Raw genomic sequence first — 6,515 nt, 5'->3', positions numbered from 1 at the left:
ACTATAATCTAGAGTTCATGTCTTACACACATATCATATATGATAAACAGTAAGAATGCAATTTGTTTTGCTTTTATTTTATATCAAATAAATTATATGTTATTTTTTGTCTAGTTTTACATAACATCGGTTCAGTAGTTGTTTTTTAAAACATTGTTTATCATAACTATTATATATATTGCATAATGTAATCTATTATAATTGACTAATAGACAATTTATTGTTAAGTTGTGTTTTTAAGTAATAGACAAATATTACATAACATCAAAAGTATTTTATACTTTTTTATTTTAAAAATATATATAAAAAATCATGTTTCAATATATACTGTTAGCGTACGGCATAGCACCGACACATCAAACAGCTGCCGTAGTTACCGATGATAGTGGAACTCATCAGAGTTTACTACACAACCGTATAGTCAAACACATTGCCTCAGGTCTGGTAATTATGACATTCATGTGCTTCTGTTTAATACTATTGCTGTCATTCGAGTCGTGCGATACTTGGGTCTCAATATTAATCAAATGTCTGTTTCTAATATTGTGTATATCGTGTCTCATATCCTATATACTGGTCAATCGTATGTCGAAAATATGGTTAGAAATTAATGCCGAATTGAATCAATTCTATTTCATCTACGGTATACCAAACGGATCAAAATTGGCGTCAATACAAATTGGTGTACACCTACTGTGCTATCTATTTGGTTGTATTTGTGTTTTCTATGACACTGTAATCGATAAGTTTTTCGAAATCACCACGTTCAATTTACTATTTCGACATCACGCTGCCCTATCACTATTCTATCTATTTGGATGGACTACCTGTATACAATATCTTTATTTCGAATTATTCTACAAATATTCCAATGTACTAGATGCAATGTATACACGTATGCTTCATATACATAGAATGCCATCAACAGTACATACATTTGAATTGACCTGTGTGCTAAATAATTTTCTAAAAGATAATGGTGGTATGCAAAATGTTTGGCTATATTTTATTTATCCAATACCGGCAATTGTATTGAGTTCCAGTATTATTGAAATCTATTTTATTTATCTACTTTATTTACATGATAATTATTTATCCAGTTCACTAATTGTAGTAATTTTTTCCATAAATATTACTTATTCACTATCATTGCTTGTAATAATTTGGTCAAAAATGTTAGTTAAAAATAAAATAATTAATCAAATTAAATTTTGGAAATTTTGCCTAAAACAATATAGATATCAAGTTTTTAATTTTGATTTTATCTATACTAAATTAAAGTTTTAAATTTAAAATTAAGTTTTTTTAATAATTTATTTAAACATATTTTTTGTTCCATTAAATATTTAATTAAATGAGTATAAAATATTGTAATTATATTTGAAACCGTATTCAATGTATGAAATACTTAAATATAAACATTTAATTATATAAAAATATACAATTATTTAAATTTATATATATATTCATATATTATTTGTGTTATTTATAGTAACTATTTACACTAGTAATACATTTTGTAATTTAATATAATTCATAATAGTTCTATTAATTGTATTAATATTTTTAATTTTTGTGTCTATGAATAAATTTTATTCCTTAAATATTAACCTTGTTAATCTTTTATTAAAATTTTTAAGTTTACTCAAATCAACGTCTTTCTAATTATTATTTTTTAAATTAAATATTATATATTAAAATTAGTTTTTTAATAAAATACAAATTTTTATATACAGTTATTTTATAATAACAAAAAATAAGTTAATCATTTACTATGAAACATCATTTTTTATATTATTAAATTTGTGACGGGCATATATGAGTGTTTACCCGTCAATAACCCGTAAAGTAGAACTTTACGAAGCAATAAGCAATGCGGGGTATGTTTGATAGGGAACTGTGACGTAATTACTGTACGGATTGCTATTAGAAGACTATTTAAGAGTTACAGTATATTTGAATAGCTTATCTATTATGCCACAGTATGTATGAATAGCCCATTCGGGGCTCTGGTCATTGGTAACTGCGCTATATATCGGTATTTAGTATCGGAAGTCCTTATATCAGAACTCGGGATGACCTATCCGGGAAAGCCGGAATTATAGCCAAACTTCGTTACACCTAAGGCTTGCACTTACTATTCAAACTGTGCGCTTAATAAATGAATCAACTGTTATGAGAGCCTGGAAGCCCCACTTAGACTAGCTATTGCTAGCCTAAGCTCCGATTTATTGATAAATATAATGAGATAGTCATTGAAATACATGTATTTCTTAATTACAGTATTTTAAACATAATAATAATTAATTTAACTTATTTACATAATTAATAATAAAGCATAAATCAATTTAAACAAATAAAGATAATATTAAGTAATAATAAGTAAATACAAAATTAGTAATAATATGAATTATAATTAGATATAATTAAATAACTATGTTTTGTTAAAATATACTTTAACATATAATAGAGAAATATATATAGAGAAGCTTAAATATATACAGTTTAGTATAGTTATAACTTCAAAGTAACTTTGTATTGTTTTGGTGACACTGGAACCGCTTAAGTGATGTATAGACCATCACAAATTAAATATTGCTTTTTAGTTAAAATTAGTAATAATATTTTTAAATTGCAATTAGATTTTATTTAATATCATATAATACCAGTATATTTATATTATATTTTATATTTAATTAACAAGATTGTTAAACTATTATAATATTTATTAATATTTTAATTAATAAGTTAAATAAATCATCTCATATAATTACTTTTATGTTTTTTTGTATGTAAAAATTCAATATAATTTTTATTTACAAATTGAAAACACAATGAAATTGCTATATTTAGTAGTTGTAATAATACATTTGAATTATTTAAAATTAGTTTTAGTTATTTTCCAAGGAATAGTGTACTTAATTAAACATTAATTATAATAAAGTATCTCTATTACAGATAATTAATGTATTTTTTCTGTAATAAAAAATATTAAACTATATTAACTTTTGAATAAACTCTATAATTAATATTATTAATAAAAATATTATCCTAAATTGTTTGTTTATTTTTTAAAATGGGTTATGCAATAGTTATATCATTTTTAGGAGTTGGCTTGGTGCTTTTAGTTTCAAGGTAATTTTTATTTTTATATATATATTTACAGTTATATTAATATATATATTAATATCATAATAATATAAAATTGTTTTTAAAATAAATTAAATCAATAGTTTTTTAAGTATTAATTAAATATTTATTTTAAAACTATATATTTTTAGTGTTAGTTTTCATGTTGTCAAATTTATTAAATGGATTAAACAACGGAGAAATAAAACTGATAATGAAATTACTGATAAAAATAAAATCACTGCTAATAATACTAAAACAACTAATAATGATAATAATAATAATAATAATAATAATAATAATAACAATTCTGTATGATTGCAAATATTTGTGTTAATAATTTGGAAAATTTAATCTTATATTTAAATAATTATTAAACCTAAAGAATCATTGGTCAAAATATTATGTCTTATATTTTCATATATTTTCATATATTTTCATATATTTTCTCAGATATATACATTATTGTATATATATATATTAATATTAGTATATCATATAAATACATCATATAGTATATCATGTAAATGTTATACTTAAATATAAATATCATCAGTTTATACATAAAATTATTATCAAGTGTAGTCATTTTAATCAACATTATAAATTAATTTTTTAATTTTTAAAAAAAATATAATACCTTAAATCTAAACATGAATTCAAAAGTGTATATATTAATTACTATTTTGTTTATTGTATATTGCGCTAACATATTTAATAAATTTGGTATGTATATTATAATTGTAAAGCAATTAAAAAAATCATTATGTTTATCTTTAAATATTAATACATTTTTTTGTAATTAAATAAATGTCTTGAAATTGTTATTATAGGTTGTAATGGACATAGACTTGGTTTTGGTGACTCATTTTTAGGCTATGGAGGTATGTTATGTTGAATTTTGTTTGTAAATATATTTTTATTTTAAACATATTGCAGTCTATGAAATGTGCAAAATATATACATATAATTACATTTATATGAATTGTCTATTCAGGTCATTACGAGGATAGACTTGGGATGTCTGATGGTATACGAGAACAACATTATAGCGAACACAAAAAAATCCATATCAGCGATGGATATCGTGATGGATATGTCCAACAAAACAGTGGTAGACATGGGTTTGCTGGCCATCGATCACATCATCGTCATCACCGACAACATGAAAATTATGAGGATTGGGACAAAAAATAATTAATAATATCATTTTACGTTAATTTAATATTATGATATCATTAAAATTATGTATTTTCTTAATTAATTGATTAAAAAACATTTTTACAAATTTATTATTTATTGATATATATTTCTTATTGTGTTTAAGAGTAATAATAATAATTGTATATTAATATACAATATCAAAGTTTTTTTAAAAAAAAGAAATCTTAATTAGTATAAAAATTAATACTTTTTAATTAAATGAATTGTTTTTATAAGTATTTATTTTTATTATTATTATTATAAACATAATAATAATAATTCATAAATTTATAAGTTTTTGTTGTTATAAAGTTAATAATATCAACATGTACACTTCTACGTCATGTAATTTAATATTAAATTGAATTAATAGAAAAATTAATACTTGTTTTATATATATACAGGTATATAATTTTCCACTATGAGCTGGAGCATATTTTTAGAAACTTTCAAAACAAACATTTGACATATTTGTTGAAATAATATTTAATTAAAAGTATTGTCTTTGTAATAGACTATTACAAATAGTTATTGTTATAATAATAATAGTACTAATTAAATAATCATATTGTGTTTAAATAATTTTTTAAATATTTACTAAAACTACAAAACTAAACTATCAATAAGTCTATTTTACTATTTATTTTTTTGTTTAAGTAATTTAGTAAAAATTAACATGTACATTTCGACAAATTTTAAAATTAATCTAAATAACATAGAATATACTGTATGTTAGTATAATGTTTAGATGATTGAGTGTTTACATTTTAATAATTTTTAAAAAATAATTTAATCTAAATTAGCTTTTATGCTAAAATGTGATTATACTATTAATAATATTATTGAATGTAGAAACAATTTAATTTAGTAAAATAAATCTAGATTTCACTTTTGTAATACATAAAAAAGTTTAATAACTTTAAATATCATAAATAAATAAATAAATAAAAATCATAAATTTCATATTATTTAAGCAACAATATAGTCGTTTACTATAAAACTTTTCAAATTTAATGTGAAAAACTTTACTAAATTTTTATTCAAATCATTTATGTATATCATGTCAATAAAATAATTTTATTATCATTAATCTGCAAATTATTAATGTAAATGTTTTTACGATAAATTATTGTAAATAAAATAGTTAAACATAATAATAATAAAATATTTCTATGATTAGCTATTTAATGATTAGCTTTTTGTTATAAACCTTGTATGTAAAGTAAAAATTATTATTATTATTCAAATTTTAAATATTCTTTTACAACATAAAATTGAAATCAAATGACAATTATAAATATTCATACATTTTTTATATGATACTTATCGTATGTTATAAAATAATCTGCTTATTAATGACAACTTTTTATACATGCAAACAAAAAATATAATTTTCTATAAATATTTAGACTCTATATTAAAAATCTATGTATTAATTAATACTCTAATGTAATCTAAAACTAATTTAATATATACTCTATATATTGTATATTGTTTATTAAAATTATTATATAACTTTTTATATTTTAAACTTCTAATAATTATTTCTATAAGTATTAGTAAATATTAGACAAACACAAACTACAACTATGAGAACTGGTAGTATTATTATTATTGCTATGTTTGCTATTGTGTTATTAGTGTCCGTTATAGTACCGGTAGTCTACGGTCATCATCATCATCACGATGACCATCATGGTCACCACCATGGTCATCTAATTAAGCGACTATTTAAAAGTAGTTAAATATATCTTAAACTAATATAAACAGAAAAAAATATTTTTATAATTAATTTCTTATTATTTATTAATACATTTTTTCTATGAAAATAATATAATTTTAGGAAGCTATCGTTTTTGTTTGTTTTTTTGTCATCATCATCATCACCATCATCATCATGATCACCATGGTCATCATAAATGATTTACAAATTTTAATGTTATTTTATTGCTAAATGTTATATACTATTATTTTATATATTAAGTTTACGTTAAGTCTAATTAAGTATATAATTTATATTTTTATTATATAATTATTTTGTAAACAGTATTTTAATATTTTTTATTATTTAAATTAATATAATTGTAATAATTAATATAATAAATATACTTTTATTATATAATATTATTTAAAAACTTCAAATATGTATTTATGTATAAGTAGTAATTTTCTTTAACTAATAA

Source organism: Oppia nitens, unplaced genomic scaffold (assembly GCF_028296485.1).
Source record: "Oppia nitens isolate AA-2021 unplaced genomic scaffold, nextdenovo-longstitch-racon4-pilon3 scaffold4_pilon_pilon_pilon, whole genome shotgun sequence".
Taxonomy (NCBI): domain Eukaryota; kingdom Metazoa; phylum Arthropoda; class Arachnida; order Sarcoptiformes; family Oppiidae; genus Oppia; species Oppia nitens.
This window is presented reverse-complemented; position numbering follows the sequence as displayed.